Raw genomic sequence first — 16,254 nt, 5'->3', positions numbered from 1 at the left:
GAGCAATCATCATAAAAGATCAAATTGAATAGTTTGCTATCTTTTTTTTTCTTTATTTCCTCTGAAGACCATCAAATCAGACTTTGTTTGGTGATAAAAGACCCACAAGCCAGTTTAGGTTGGTTTAAAACAATTTAGTTTTCTGTTCATGTATATTTTCCATTCATCATGGCTGCTGATATTCATCAAATCATGGTGCAAATCATTTTGAGTTGTTTCTCGATTTGCATAATATCTTTAGTGAATCGTGTCCCAAACAACACAAAGAGTGCGTGCAAATAAAAACGGCTATCAGCAACTGTAATTTTATTCTTAAATTCCTCTTATTCTTAAGAGCTAGCCACTTTTGTTTGTTTCCCATTTAGCAAGATAAGGACGAGCGGAAATCCAGACGTATGAAGCACTTCCCTGACTTTTTAATCTCCCTCTATCATGCATCACGTTTCAGCGATTTTGACATGCCTGCTATTTATCAAATGCAATCTTCATTAGACACAGCGCTATGTGTATGTGCACATGTTTAGCATACCAAGGCAATATATGGCTGTACGTATTATCCGTGCCAAAGACAAACATCTCAAACACAAGAATGAAGGGATGTTATCTCAAAAGCCCAGAGGCTGGCAAAGCCTGACACACTGCTGTTAGTCTCTCTTCAGCGGTAAACAGTACATCACCCTTGGAATATAGCAGTGTACATGAGATGTGCAATACCTTACTTAATTCAAAGTTACATCCATAACACAGACAAATGATTGCGTTTTAAAGATAACAGATGATTTATGCTGCTTTTATGTAAATGTAGGCCAGCAGAGCATTCTTGATCATAGAGCGGTCAAGTTGAATATTGAAATGTAGTTGTTGGTTTTGTCAAACATGCTAAGGGTCAGAGCTACTTTAGATGGTTGGCCAGATGAAATAACTTCAAACTGGGTCAGATTGACTTGTTACTTAAGAGTAAGCTGGTTTGAAAAAGTTTAATACACCATAGTGAGCAATTTGTTGGATAATAAAGACTAGCAATCTAATTTAGGATAGTTTAATAGATAAGATGAATATATTTTTTTCTCCAAAAGCCCCACTTAAACCATCAAACTTGCACAGCTTGAACAATATGGTGGCTATTCAAGACTAGCAAACCAATTATATCTGCTTTAAAATGCTTGATCGCCACCAAAACTCCATCAAACCAGACTAGTTTGAATAGTTTGGCAACAACAAAAAAAAAAAACATAGGGAAATCATTTTAGGCTATTTAAGTCATATTTATTTTTTAACATCTTGAAAACCATAAAAAAATATATATATAAAACAATGGTTTTGTTATATGCATAGACTAGCAAACTGGTTTAGACTACTTTAAAAACAAATCGACAAAAATGTCTATGGCTCTATTTTAAGTCTAAATGCATGGTGCTGATGTGTCCGAATCTATTTTTGCAGTTTTAATGATATGAAGAATGGTCTGCATTTTGCTCTGAAATAGTTGCACAATTTCTTTATTTTATTTATTTTTTATTTTTTTTCAAGTATGGGTGTGTTTTGAGTGTAACATGCAATAAAACAATTGCCAATTAAAAATATTCCCTTTAACTTTAGTGAGTTGTGGTCATGAAATAGCAGATTCACTATTTACATGGTGGACTTTGTAATCAGAAAATTAAAATGCTTAACTAGTGCAAAAACAGACCTGCAATTAGTCAACGTCATTCGTCATTACCAGTCTGATCAAGTATTTTATGTTTTGTCAGTTTAGTGGCTAATTCTTATGAATTCATACAATCTCATTTATATAATTTAATACGATATGCTTATCCCCCAATGACGGTTGTGTGTAGGAGTGCCATGCCTCCTTTTAAAAATCATACATTTTCACACGACTGAAAAGTTACAAATTGTCGTGAGATCATGTTGCCATTACTGAAAATAGGTAGATGGGCTTATTTTGTAGACCCACATATAACATATCACTACACTCTTTTAAAAACAAAAAATAATCAAAATTGCACTATTGACCTTAGACGAGCTCTTAGTTGGTCAGTGGCTCAATCTATTTTAGTTGCCTCAAAATAGCTATGTGCCAACAATGTGCCTTAACACACCTCCTTTTTAGACCAGCATGCCTGTGGGCAAATAAATGCATTTGCTATTTAAACAACATGATGCAAGATGTGAAAGTCATCCATGCACTGGGCTAAAACTAGAAATAAAAATATGTTAAGTCCATTTAAATGCATGGTGCAGATGTGTCTGGATATATATATATATATATATATATATATATATATATATATATATATATATATATATATATATATATATATATATATATATATATATATATATATATATGTATGTATTTTTTTTTTTTTTTGCAGTTTTAATGATATGAAGAATGATCTGTGTTTTGCACTAAAATAGTTGCAATTTATTATAATTTTTTTAATTTACTTATTTATTTATTTTTTAGGTATGGGTGTGTTTTGAGTGTAACATGCAATAAACCAATTGCCAATTTAAAATATTCTGTTTAACTTTAGTGAGTTGTGCCCATAAAATGGCAGATTTGCTTTCGACATGATGGACTTTGTAATCGGAAAAACAAAATGCTTATCTAGTTTGGAAATAGATCTGCAATTAGTTAATGTCATTCATCATTACCAGCCTGATCTCCTGAAGAAATGTAAGTATTTTATGTTCTGTCAGTTTAGTGGCTAATTCATATGAATTCGTACAATTTAGTACAATTTGCTCATCCCCCAACGATGGTTGGGTTTAGGGTTGGGGTTGGGTGCCTTGCCTCCTTTTAAAAATCGTACATTTTTGTATGACTGAACTCGTACGAATTTGTAAAAAAGTTACGAATTGCTGTGAGATCATGTTTCCATTACTGAAAATAGATGGATGGGCTAATTTTGTAGACCCACCTATAGCATATCACTAACACACTCTTTTAAAAACAAAAAATAAGCAAAATTGCACTACTGGCCTTTTGACACGCTTTTAGTTGGTCAGTGGCTCGATATATTTTAGTTGCCTTAAAATAGCAATGTACCAACAACGTGCCTTAACACACCTCCTTTTCAGACCAGCATGCCCATGATCACAAAAAATGCATTTTTTTGCTGTGTGCTCACAGATGTAGAAGTCAACTCTGAGAGGAAAAAGCGCATCACTTTTATTCTCCAATCAAATGAAAGCAGAGGTGGATTTTCTTTAGAGGCGACAACTGTTTTTGTGTGCGTCTAAACTGACTGCAAAATGTACACTGTTAGAAATGGTTAATTTGCTAATTTGCCTTATTTAAATATACTCTTTTTATTCTTGTAATTATTATACTTTTTAGAGATTTTTAGGTTTTTATTCCTTAATGTAATTTATTTCTCATTTACTAGATATTCTTTATTTTATAATGTTGATATATTGCATCCTATCTTTCTAACTTGCTAACATTTCACATAAATATCCAACACATCTGTTTCCTGTATACGTGTAACAGTCCCAAAGGTTATTGTCAGAACTTGGCAATAGTGCTTTTTCATTTTATGCTCCTAGGGCGTGGAATGACCTGCAAAATCACCTTAATCTTGACACAATTCCAACTCTGAGTACTTTTAAACATCTTTGTAGAACGTCTTAAAGGATACTTGTTACTGTTTTTTTTATGATCTGACCCCATTACGTATGGTGATTTTTGTAATTTTGTGGCATTGATTCTTATGATTTTTATGTGAAACTTTATGTGCTGCATGCCATCTTGACCAGGTCTCACTAGAAGAAGAGACAGTACTGTCTCAATGTGATCTCCTGGCTAAATAAAGGAAATAATCATAATCATAATAATAATAATAATTATAAAATGAAAGCAAAGGCAGAATTTTCGTTGAGGCGACAACTGTTTTTGTTGTCCAGACGACTTTTAAAGATGGATGAGATACTAGTGGTCACTGTTTCAAGTTATCCAGAGCTGCCTATATATATATATATATATATATATATATATATATATATATATATATATATATATATATATATATATATATATATATATATATATAATTCAGCAGAGACACATCTGTTTGTAAGCGGTAAATGTAGTGTCTAGAAATTCCAACGCTATCTCACGGCAATTCGTAACTTTTGATTTAGTGGCTAATTTGTACAATCTAATTTGTACAATTCAGTACGATTTGCTCATCACCCAATGACGGTTAGGGGTGGAGTTCGGTGCCACGCCTCCTTTTGAAAATCGTACATTTTTGTGTGACTGAACTCGTACAAATTCGTATGAATTAGCCTCTAAACTGACAAAACGTAAAACTTACTTACATTTCATCGTGAGATCCAGCTGGAAATTCGTAATCTAATTTTTGTTGTAGATGAGTAAAATAACTTCTACATAAATATACCAGCTTGAGTCCCTCAAGGAGGTTCTGTCATAGACAGTCAGAGTCATCATTCAGACCCCATACCCTGAACCAGCTGGCTCATAATCACACACAGCTAACACACCCACTGCCATGCAAGCACTCTTTTACTTCCATAGGCCTGCTGTTTGATTCTGATCCATCGACAAATATGCTAGCCTATATCATCATGTATAGGTTTTACATCCCAATATGTTCATTTGAATACCTACATGGGCCATAGATTACAGTAAACCCACTGCAATGGGCCAACAACCTCCTGCCGCACCCAATAATTTATAACACCCTTCCTCTGTGCACCTTCCCCAGGCTAGCATTTCCAAAAAACCTCAAGGTCACTCTTAAATAACGCTCATTTTTTCCCAGCCTGGCCCACCATAATAATTTACCCCCCAGGCTCCTCCTCGCCACACAGACACACACACACACACCCAAAAAAACAGCCTTCCGTCTGCCAATCCTCATGGGCTTTATTGATGGCCGGAGCTCATCTCTGCTCTCAGGTGCCTGGATTGTCAGTGTATCAGTGTGAATACATCATCAGGGAATGGCGCGAGCACCTAAACCCACTCTAAGGCAATAAATCTGGCAGCCGAAGGGTCCAAGTGATATGAGAAGTCCCTCTTGTATGGAGACGATATAGGTGACAGTGAAGGACACTCCATATCAAGATGCTGCACTGTCTGCGCGACAGGCACAAGCAATAGGGATTAAAACATCGCAGGAATGGACAACAGTGGCAGGAGAGACTGCGTAGAGGAGGGAAACGGGAGGCGGAGAACGAGCAAAGTTTTGAGAGGGGATTTATGAACAGGGAAAGGACAACACATGCCCGGAATGCGATATAAGCACAGTCTCATAAACTGAAGTCAAGTTTGTTCTCTTCACTTTGACTTTTACACAATTCACTGTGACTTTTATACAATGGTTGGATCTTCCCGGAGGAAGATTTTTAGCTGCTTTTTTTTAAAGCTCAGGAGATATTGAAGGAAATAACTTCTCAGATGTGTTTCATTTATATAGTGTATCAAAATGTTTCTTCTGAAGTTTCTTAGATGAAAAACGTTCTGTGATACAAATGAGGGAGTTGTTGAGATGAAGTAGTACTGTGTGAAAATAGGTCAGGCTAGTTTAAGCCACACCACCCACAAATCGCACCAAAACCATCAAATCAGAATAACTTGACCATTTTGGTTCAAAGCACAGACATATAAACCAGTTTAGGATGGTTTAAGTCATCATCTTTTGACTATTTTAACTGCTCAGATTGGCACGGTGGTTAGTCCAATCTATATACATGTGGTATAGGTGAATTGAATAAGCCTAACTGGCCATAGTGGTGTGAATGTGAGAGTGTATAGGTGCTTCCCAATGGGTTGCAGCTGGAAGGACATCCGCTGTGTAAAACATATGCTGGAAAAGTTGATGGTTCATTCCGCTGTGCGACCCCGGATGATTAAAAGGGTGCAACTTACAGGGGTGTTTGGGGATGGATGATCCTCCTAATTATGGCTTGATCCCCCTGAAAATAACACTTTTAATAATTAAAGTAATAGACATCCTTTTGACCACCCCATCACAGTTCATACCATTGTGAATGCATAATCGCGCCAGTCAATCCATGCGAGAAAAAAAGTCATTCAAAAGACTGAAACTGGCCGATTTAAAGCACCGATAGAAGACGTGAAGAAAAACCACATTGTCTCATAGAATAGGTGTTTGTTTCTACATATTGCCTTAAACGTCAAATTAAATGCATTGTTTGCATAGTTTATTCCATATACAGTAGCAAACAGTATGTGTGTCAAATGTGTAAACAACTTATAAAAAAACATCCCATAAAGTAAATAAGTTGTAATTTGATAAAAATGAAACTTAAATACATTTTATGAATGAATTAGATGTAATTTAAATAAACACACACAAACACACATTTGATTCACTGAAGCATGTATTACATAAACTAACATTACCAAAAAAGTTCACCCCACTTGATCATCAATGTATAATTCATACTGCTTAAAGCTCATCTTGCCTTATTGATAATTGCACATTATTTATTACAATAGTAATCTGGATCTTCATTTTTTTTTATCTTTATAATGTTTGTTAGATGTTAATTGTCTATTAAAAGAATGATTAATTAAAATAAATCTTCTATATAAAAATTACATATTGAGGTACATTTTATCAAAAGTGTCTTGCTACTAACTAAATGAATGAATGAATGGATGAGCGAATGAATGAATGAACGAATTAATTAATGAATGAAAAAATGGATAAATAAATAAATTAATGAATGAATAAATAGATAATTAATGAAAGAATGATTGATTAAACAAATTAATGAATGCATTAATGACTGAATGAATGAATGAATATATGAATGAATGAATGAATAAAAAAAATTAACGAATGTTTGTTTTTGTATAATAAATAATGTTTTGTTTTTATTCAGTAATTTGTATCACAGAAAGCCAAAGGTTCGTATTATTAATCAGCACTCATAAAATAATATGTAATAGCTAATAATTTAGTGTAACTTTTAGTTACATGAAAACAGAATACAGTATATAAATATATATATATATATATATATATATATATATATATATATATATATATATATATATATATATATATATATATATATATATATATATAATTAATTAACATTATTTAATTCATGCATTAATTTTCTTTTCGGCTTAGTCCCTTTATTAATCAGGGTTCACCACAGTGGAATGAAGCACCAACTTGTCCAGCATATGTTTTACACAGCAGATTCCCTTCCAGCTGCAACCCATCACTGGAAAATAATTACATTAATAAATATTTTTAATATTCAATAATATTAGCATTGATATAATTTAATATTATAATAAAAATTAAATTCTAAACCAAAACAAAACAGCAACAGATACATGATTTTAAAATGACAGATTCACTGATCCTTATTTTTGTTATTTGTTATTTTTGTAAATTATTATAATTATTTTTCATTCATTTTTGTTCGACTTTTTCGAGGTCGCCACAGCGGAATGAACCACCAACTTATCCAGCACACTCTCATTCACACAATACACTACGGGAAATTTAGATATTAAATTCACCTGTACTGCATGTCTTTGGACTGTGGGGGAAACCGGACCACCCTGAGGAAACCCATGTGAACACAGGGAGAAAATGCAAACTCCGCACAGAAATGCAAACTGACCTAACCCTATCCCTAACCCTAGCCAGGGCTCAAACTAGCAACTTTTTTGCTGTGAGACAACCGTGCGACCCACTGCGCCACTTTGACGCCATAATAATAATTAACTCTCCTAAAATTGTTAGTCCTTTTTGGCTTCCAAGCAAGCTGCTTAAATGGTCTGGTTTGGGGGGATTTAGAGAAGTTTTGTCTGAACAAATAATTTAAACCAACCTTAACTGTTTTGCTGATAATTCATGTCAGCCAATCTGTTCAAAATGGTAAAGATAAGGGGTTTAGACAGATTTTGGTAAAACAAACAGCTAAAACCCACCTAGACTGATTTCAGGGGATTATTTCACAAAGCACATTACAGTACAAACCTGGTTAAGCTTGGGGCATATTTAGGCGTATAACCTCAGCTTTCACTTCCAAAAACAGAAGTAACAGGGTATAAAATTTGCCATAGCAACTTATTTTTGAAAAATAACATGTTTTAATGCTGGTTGTTTCAAAGTTAGTTAAGCTCTGATATAGAAGTACGAGTTTCTTACAAGATTTCTAAATACATTTTGTAAGTTCTCAAAAAAGCACTATTATACACTAATGTTCATTCATTCATTCATTCATTCATTTAGTTAGTTATTATAAAAAGACACTTTCAATAAGATGTACCTCATGAAGTATTATTAATATTTAATAAAATCAAATTTCACTTTTCTTTTAATCAACAAAAAAAACGTTTTTTTTTTTTTTTTTGTTAACAATAACCCTCTTCCAACCCCATATGCTGTTGTGTTTTCAATAAAAAAAACAAAAGGATCTTCTCAACATCTGTTCACAGTGACCACAGCTGTCTAGCTGTAATAAGGCCAATCCTCTCCTCCACCGTTGCTCTCTAATCTATTAAGACACCTATAGTCGCATTGGTCCGTGACATTACATCTCACGTGTTTTATGTCCTTCCGCAGGTGAACTCCATCAAGGACAACATCTGATTCATATGCTGATGCTAATGGACCGATGTGGCCCTTTCCAGATCCTCTTCATTAAGTAAATGCACTTAGCGACTTATAATAAACAGCCTCATCTGGATTGGACACCACAGATCTGAAATGATAATCAAAAACCTACGTAAGGATGTTCTTCGTCTCTTTCAAATGCACTCAAACAAACACACACATGTTGGTATTGGGAGTTTATACTGTAAAAACAATTATAGAGTTGAAGTCATACTTATAAACCCTCCTGAATTATTAACCCCATGTACATTTTCCCCCAATTTCTGTTAAATGGGAAGATTTTTTTTCAACACATTTCTAAATGTAATAGTTTTAATAACTCATTTCTAATAATTGATTTATTTTATCTTTGCCATGATGACAGTACATAATATTGTTGACATTTCTAGATACTAGAAGCTTAAATGCAATTTAAAAATGTATCTAGGTTAATTAGATTAATATAATATAGCCAACCGAAAAAAAAAATTGCTTAGTTTTTTTTTTTTTTTTTCTATGATTGCTTTAGCACAATTTTTAAATTAAGGCTCATTTTGTCAAAACACTTTACACAATTTTCACATCCACACACACAAACAACAGAACACATCAGTTCTTTTGCAAAATAAAACACTTCATTTACACACTGATGTAATCAATCTTAAACACTTGTATCATTTTTTTAACTGACTAATACTGATATAATGTGGGTTTGAGTTGTTTCAGAGATATTGCTATAATGCACATGAACATACTGTATTCACCAAACAGTGACAGACTGATAGCTAAATATTGCCTTATCCTAATAAATCATACAACAAAGTAAAGATTATTTATTCAGCGTTCTGGTGATGTATACATTTCAATAGCAAAAAAAATTAAAAATAAAAAAAAATCTCCCCCATCCACTGTTGTTTACCAATTTTTCTCCCTTTTATGCTTCCTCTTCCCTTTTACTGCGACAATGCCTTCCATATTTATTAAAGAATGATATTTATAGCTATCCTACTGTAAACATATTTATTGAAGACTCCACATTTTCAAAACAGTTAACACACAGGCCTAAACAGCGCTCATGGTCAAAATGACACATTTTGCTTGCAAAAGGCTCTAACTGTGCCAAAACATTTAAAACATGCCACAAAAGCAAATTTGCCTTCAAACAACACAACTTGCAAACAAGTATATGAGTTCTTTCGATCAGTTCTTATACAATGGACTACAAAATACAGAACTCAGTGTGAATCAGTGCACCATTGCTTGACATTATAGCCTATTGTCAGTGCCGTTTGTTGTCTTTTAATGTAGGCTGTGTCAAATTAGCCTTTTTGCCAAAAATTGGATCTGGAAATGCTTTGATTAAAATTTTATTGAATCCATGACATTTTTTCAAACTGTGGCTGAAAACTGAAATACTGTAAAAAAACAGAACAAAAAGAACCCACTTAAATGCTGTAAATATAACAGAAAACGCATGTAAACCAAAATAAAGTCAAATCTATTGGGAGTATAAGACAAAGCCTCTATTGACCTCCTCTATGCGTGTTGGCAAAGAAAAACATAGACCTGCCACCTTTTTTAGGAGGTTTGCAGACTGATTGCTAATTGAAGATTTGTATGATGGAGTGTCAAACCGGTGCTTCAGAGATTTCATCCTGATGTTGGTAGTTTCTAATAATTAAAAATAGATGGTTTCTGTTTGGTTACCATAGGTAAAACAATGGGGTTTGGACTGCTTGAATGACATCCATGTTAACTGTTTTGAAAAATGTTGGGGAAAATGTATCAATCCAATGAGAAAGGATTTACACATTTGCAAGACATGTCTTCTGCTCTGCTGGGATAGTGATGAGGAAAATGGAGTGGATCCTAGTTTCTTTAACCAGGTCAAAGCAAACAAGAAAAACTGTAATTAATTGACTCATGTGTGTTCATTTTGGAAGCCTTTGCTTTAAAATTGCAAGGAAATTCCGTCATGAAAATTTTGTGTCAAAAGCATCTAGTGTGTTTATTGATTTGCAAATCACTTGGTGTAATGTTTGCAAAAAGTGCGAAGCGGATGTGCTTATCTAGTCTTGTGTTTTACTCCTGGAGGGTAAGGTTTTGCTAGATGTGGGAAAAGTTTCATTTTAGTGTGTAAGCAATTACGAAAAACGGTAAGGGGTTAATAGTATTGAACTTAAAATGGTTAAAAAAAAAACAACTTTTATTCTAGCCAAAATAAAACAAACAAGACTTTCTGTAATTTTATTTTGATGGTCCCTATTGCACAGTTTGTTTGATTAAAAGATTTAAAAAAAAAAAAAAAACTTCTTCTGAGATAAGAAATATTGTTTTAACAACACTTGTGACTGTTTTGGGAAATAATGCTTTTCGTAGATATCACTGGATGACTGATCGTGAAGGAATGTGTAGTCTGGCACATTTGTTACCAACGACAAAAAAATCACATAATCTGACATAGTGACTTTCGTAACTGACAATGAAAATCGTGTAACCTGACCGGGGCCTAAGCCAGACAGAAATTAGCTGTGATTGTCCCCATTTACCCAACATAAATCAGCTGTGTGTCAATTATTCAATTGTTTGTTTATCATCAGTTGGTATAGTTTGATATTGATTTTGTTTATGAACTGATATCAATGCAGAAGCCGTGGTTTTTATACTGTATCTGGGATGTTGTGTGATAACATTAGTAAAAACTACAAAGACAGTCCCTAATTTTGTTGGGAGGCATAGCTTGTCTGTTAAAAAAATTTAAGCATTGTGGAAATGTGTTCACTGACTGCATATTGGGTGAAAATGATATGAAATGTGTGAATGGTATGGCCAAAAAAGGCTGATGCTGTGCTAATTGTGTCTAAAGTTTTGAAAATGTGACAACTGGTTGGACAAACGCTTGTTAGCGACTGAAAAAAACTGTAATAGAGCACAACTTGCTCATACCCACATCATACAAACGTAGTATGTCCTTGTAAACCACCAAATCCAGCACACACACTCTCACACATACACCCACTTTTACTTATTAGTGAACAACAGTTTTGTGATTACACTGAATGATTTAATTGACCTGACTGGGTTACCATGTATTTAAGAGAATTCAATTAATCTGCGGAAAAGAGCGCGCTTCCCTGTCTGACAGATTACAGCTCTATTTCCTCGGAAGCAGGTCAGGGATCTAAAAACAGACACACCAGTCTTTTGCCCGCGCTCAGGGATTGCTTGGCGCCAAATGAGCGTGTTTAATGAACGAACCATCGCTCTCGCTCAAATTCGCTCGGCTCTGATCGGCTGCCGTCGTATCTAGAGGGATGTCGGCTATTTGTTATGCTAATACAACATCTTCAGCTCGTTGGCACTTCTAGATATGTTAGGCAACACTCCACCTATCGCAAATGAGATTCGTTTTGGGAGGCAAAGTGGAAGCCGTCGCTGCCTTAGGTGCTATTTGTGTTCTTTATAAAACTAGCAAAGAGAGATGCGAAAGAGCAGTGAGCGATACGGAAAAACCAGCACATCTGTCAACAGGCATCAATAACCAAGACACAGCATCGCCCGTCTCTTTTAATTAGCTCCTGAGGCAATATGTTTCAATCCAGCGTAATTCACTGCTTTTTCAAATGAGCTATGAAACAAAGCAGGTTGTGTTTCTTGGAAAATTAAAGCATGTGCTCCAGAGGTGGAGTTGCAGTCTGTGTTGAGATATTGTAATTGTATTAAAATTGTTTTTCTTCTGAAACATGTTGTTAGAGGAATAGTTCCCTATAAAATGTGAGACAATGGCTACAAGTACTTAGAGAGTTAAAAAAACAACAACCTAGGCATATTCTAAAACGTAGCCCTACATACGTTTCTGGAGAGCACCAAATACATCCCAGGAGGTACTTTTACATATTTTATTTTTTATTTTTTTTCACAAATCCACCAGAGAAAGTTGTGTATGCTTTTTGTAATCTCAAACTACTCTCACAAGTGTCATTCATGCTTCCTCTTCTCGCGTAAATCCACCAGAGGCCGCAGTCGATTGACTGACTCACTGACTGACTGAGTGATCAACTAACCCACCCTCCTCCTTCCCTAAACCCAACCGATAGTGTTTTAAAAAGCACAGATTGACCCACTTCCCTAAACCCAACCGACAGGGTTTTGAAAAGCAATCCAGAAAAAGAAAAGGCCCCTGATTTTTACCATGTTTTCAGATTTTACTACATTCTCACCCTGTTATTTACTTGTTTAATTTTTATATTTTAGCTTTTGTTTTTGTCTTACCTACTTTCTGGAACTGTTCTTTACCAGACTCGAACCCCATGGTCGCGGTTAACTCCTCTCTGCTTCTCAAGTCTGATGATGTAACGTGGCTACAAAACATAAGCCCTGCTCAATTGTTGCGACCCCATCCACTAACACAGCAGCAAAGACAGATCCTGAAGTCATGAGTCATGAAGACGCTGTGCTTACCTGGATATTATTGGAAGTGTGAGGGAAATGAGTGCTTCAGCAATCTACACGCTTACAATGGGCGATTCATTCGTTTGTTAAAGGAAGGATCAGAAAAGACTACACAGCTCATGGATTAGTTTCTTCCTCCATTTTGTAATGGACAGACAATACACCAGGGGTGCGTGCAAAATAAGCCCAGTTCATTAGGCACAAAGTCAAACAAAGCCAGGCTGCTGCACGCTGAGGAGGAGCGCTGGTGAGCGCTACAACCCCCTGGCTGGGGATGTGATTGTTGGGCAAAGCAGGGTATAGGTAAGCCCTGAGAACATATAACACTGCATGAAAGAGGTGCCACAGCAATGATTGCAAATAGAAATGATCTACAGCTGAGAAGGGAGAAAAGCTCTAAAATGAAAGATAATTAATGAAATGGCTTGTCTCCTTGTTTTCTCTAGCTTGCAAATTATGTATTTAATTGTGTTTTGTTACTTGTAATCGTTTGCACTGTATCTGGTTATCTCTTGATAAGCCCATATTCTGTCTAATGGCATGATGCTTGCCGCTTTGTTTACAGATTTAAATGCGTTTGTGAGCTCACGTTCCACTGCCATTTGTTGTTGGTATGGTCACTGTCAGCTGTTCCTACACATGCAGCAGTCAAGGTTCCGAATAGTTTAGCTTTTGCTGCTGTGTGGATTAATATTGAATGTATGTCATAGTTAAAAACAGAGCAATATGCTGGTGTTCAACTGCACTGCTTTTGGAGGTAAGGTGTCTGAATAACACTGTTGAGTAAGCGTGTTTCGGGAGTCTGCTGCGATTGGTCCCAATACCAATGTTGGCGACTCAGGGGCTTGACAAACCGCACTGGGCATTTCACTCTACCTCGCGCTGAATGCTGTCAACCAATCGCAACAGGCTGTCATCGGTCCAATCAGTGCAGATTAGCTTCGCGCTTTAAGGAGGGGTTTGGGAACAAATGAATCACTGAACGATTCATATGGGAGTCGGTGGGATAATTAGGTAAAAATAAATTAATATTATAAAACCATGAAAATGTTTTTGGCCTTGCATGCATACCAGTATCTTGTTGGAGACCCGTATAACCAAAATATGACCTTTTTGATGTATATTAAGGGCTCTTTAAGCATTACTATTAGAATGTGAAGAGAGTTTTAACCAGCCCAACAAAAAATCTTTCTTCAAGACAATCACCTACTGCACCTTTAAAGCTACTCTGACTGTGTTTGTCTAACAGAAAAAAATCATATACACTGAGTGTTGCTTGTGAGGGAGTACATTTCCATTTTTGAGAGAACTTTTTATGTAATATCCATGGCTTAAATACTTAATAAGTGACATTGTCCTAAATAGTGCTCTGTTTATTCTATTGATAATTGCAATTCATACAATCTTAATGTATCATCATGAGCTATGGATGTTATATATGTCTTTTTAAAAATACAAAATGATCACAGTTTCAGTAAAAAAAAAAAAAAAGAAGAAGAAGATAAATGTATATAATGTTGCATTGAATCAAAATGCCATCAACATCTTGTATGGCCTGAGGGTGAGTAAATTAATAGCAAATTTTCATTTTTGGGGTAAATTATCCCTTAAAGCACTGCATTTCTTCATTCAGATGGCAGTTAGATGAGGACTAATGATTATCCGCTGACCCCTGTGGACAGCCGTTTGACTCTTAATGAAGAACAAATTCACCAAAACCATTAAACACAAAGTCTTTCTTGTGTGTGTTTTGGAAAGTCTAATGATTTGCTGCAGTGGAAGAGAAAGTTCAAGGCAGCTTTCAAGGTTCAAGTATAGGATTTCAAAGCATTTATTTTCTGTGCTTTTCAATCAGTGATGGTTTTTAGATTTCAACACAAGATTTTGTAGAATTACGGCATTAACAGGGAGAGGAAAGGAACCCTTTTGAGATTTCTCCAATTCTCTTATTACAGTGTGGAGTGTGTATTATTATAGTTTGTCATGTAAAATCAGCAAGAAATAGCACAGTTCAATGCAAACAACTTTTAAAGAGTCATTAAAACTAATTTATAATTATAAATATTTGTTATTGTATTAAAAATGTGAGGTTATTGTTATGTTATGTACATTTAGAATCATTCAGAATAAATTAAAAATATATTAAAATATTTATACAAATATTATTTTTTAGTAATATGATTAGCAGGGGCAGACTTAACCAATGAGCAAGGTAAGCAGCCGCTTGGGGCCCTGAGGAATTAGGGGCCCTGACCAATGCCAAGAAACCTATATTAATCAAATAGCTCTTTTATACATTTTCTATCATATGTTTGAAAATCTGTCCATAACTTTTAAGATTTAAGTGTTTTTATTTATTTTAAAAACTGGGGGCTCCCATAAATATTGGTACGTTCCGTCCGTATAGCACATCCACAAGGTGTGAGATTTTCATTCAAAGAGATTACTGTTAGCCAGTGTTGCCAACTTAGCAATTTTTCAGTTCCCCCAGTGCCAAATTTTCAAAAAAGTGACTAGCAAATGTTTTTAGGTGTTACAGGAGATTATTTGACAGTCTCATGTTCGTGCTGTACCGTTCCTAACGTTACTCTTCGCGACAAGCTGCAGATGATGCCGTCAATCTCTCCCCACCTCAGAGCACTCAAAGGCGGCACAGTGCCACACAGCCGTCTCTCACACCTGCAGCACTGAGAGCAGATCATTCCTCTCCTCTGCATACCGACACGTGTTTTAACTCCACGAGCATCAGGTATTTCCCTTATAAAGTCAAACCGATCTGCTTCTCCTTTGTTTTAAATGTAATAATTTAAATTGATCATTTATTCTTTTCTTGATGTTGTTCACAATCACAGAGATTTGAGTGACACCAGACTGCCAGCGATCAGAGTAGAGGCAGGTAGAGTGTGCAAGAAAAGTAATTTTAAGAACATTTGAACATTTAATTAAAAAATATTATTTATTAAAAATATTTTTTTTATTATTATTACTATTAAAATCTAATCAAAAAAAGTTCTGGAGGGTCGATGTCTTGCAAAGTTTATTTCCAAGCCCAATCAGACACACGTGGGCTAGCTAATCAAGCTCTTACTAGGCTTTCTAGAAACATCTGTGCAGGTGTAAGGGAGACAAGTTGGAGCTAAAACCTGACACCCCTGATGTACATAGTTTGTGAATTTTTTTA

The 16,254-nt window shown here is 35.1% G+C and overlaps 1 long non-coding RNA gene across 1 annotated transcript in view; it reads left to right on the top strand.

Moving 5' to 3' along the window:
* The window catches only part of LOC141376638 (uncharacterized), a 225,122-nt gene that overhangs the window by 114,523 nt on the left and 94,345 nt on the right, over positions 1–16,254 (top strand). The window contains exon 3 of the long non-coding RNA XR_015502763.1: positions 8,592–8,754. This is a non-coding gene — a long non-coding RNA (uncharacterized LOC141376638). The remainder of the gene's footprint in view (positions 1–8,591; positions 8,755–16,254) is intronic.

This window comes from Danio rerio, chromosome 11 (genome assembly GCF_052040795.2).
Source record: "Danio rerio strain M-AB ecotype USA chromosome 11, GRCz13ab, whole genome shotgun sequence".
NCBI lineage: Eukaryota > Metazoa > Chordata > Actinopteri > Cypriniformes > Danionidae > Danio > Danio rerio.
Note: the sequence above shows the minus strand (reverse complement) of the source record. Positions and strands in the feature narration are given on the sequence as shown.